Here is a 318-nt window from a genome sequence, read left to right on the forward strand (position 1 = left end):
AATAGAAATTAAATTTTTTTAAAAACCCTCTCCCTTAATTTATTTAATTTTTAATTTTGTTTTATAGGGCTTTAATCTAAAATCAACATCGCTTTTTTCAATTTTTATATTTTTTTGGGGGGGGATTTTTAGGCCCTATTTTTAAAAAAAAATTCTTAAATAACTATAACCCAATAAAATTTTTTAATTTTTAAATTTTTGTGGGTTTAAACTCATATTCCCCCCCTTTCCCCCCCTCCCCTTTAAAAATATAATTAAAATAAAAGAATTTTTTATTTTATAGGGTGGTGTTGGTTTGGTGGGTTGGGGGGGGGGTAT

Source organism: Penaeus monodon, chromosome 31 (assembly GCF_015228065.2).
Source record: "Penaeus monodon isolate SGIC_2016 chromosome 31, NSTDA_Pmon_1, whole genome shotgun sequence".
NCBI lineage: Eukaryota > Metazoa > Arthropoda > Malacostraca > Decapoda > Penaeidae > Penaeus > Penaeus monodon.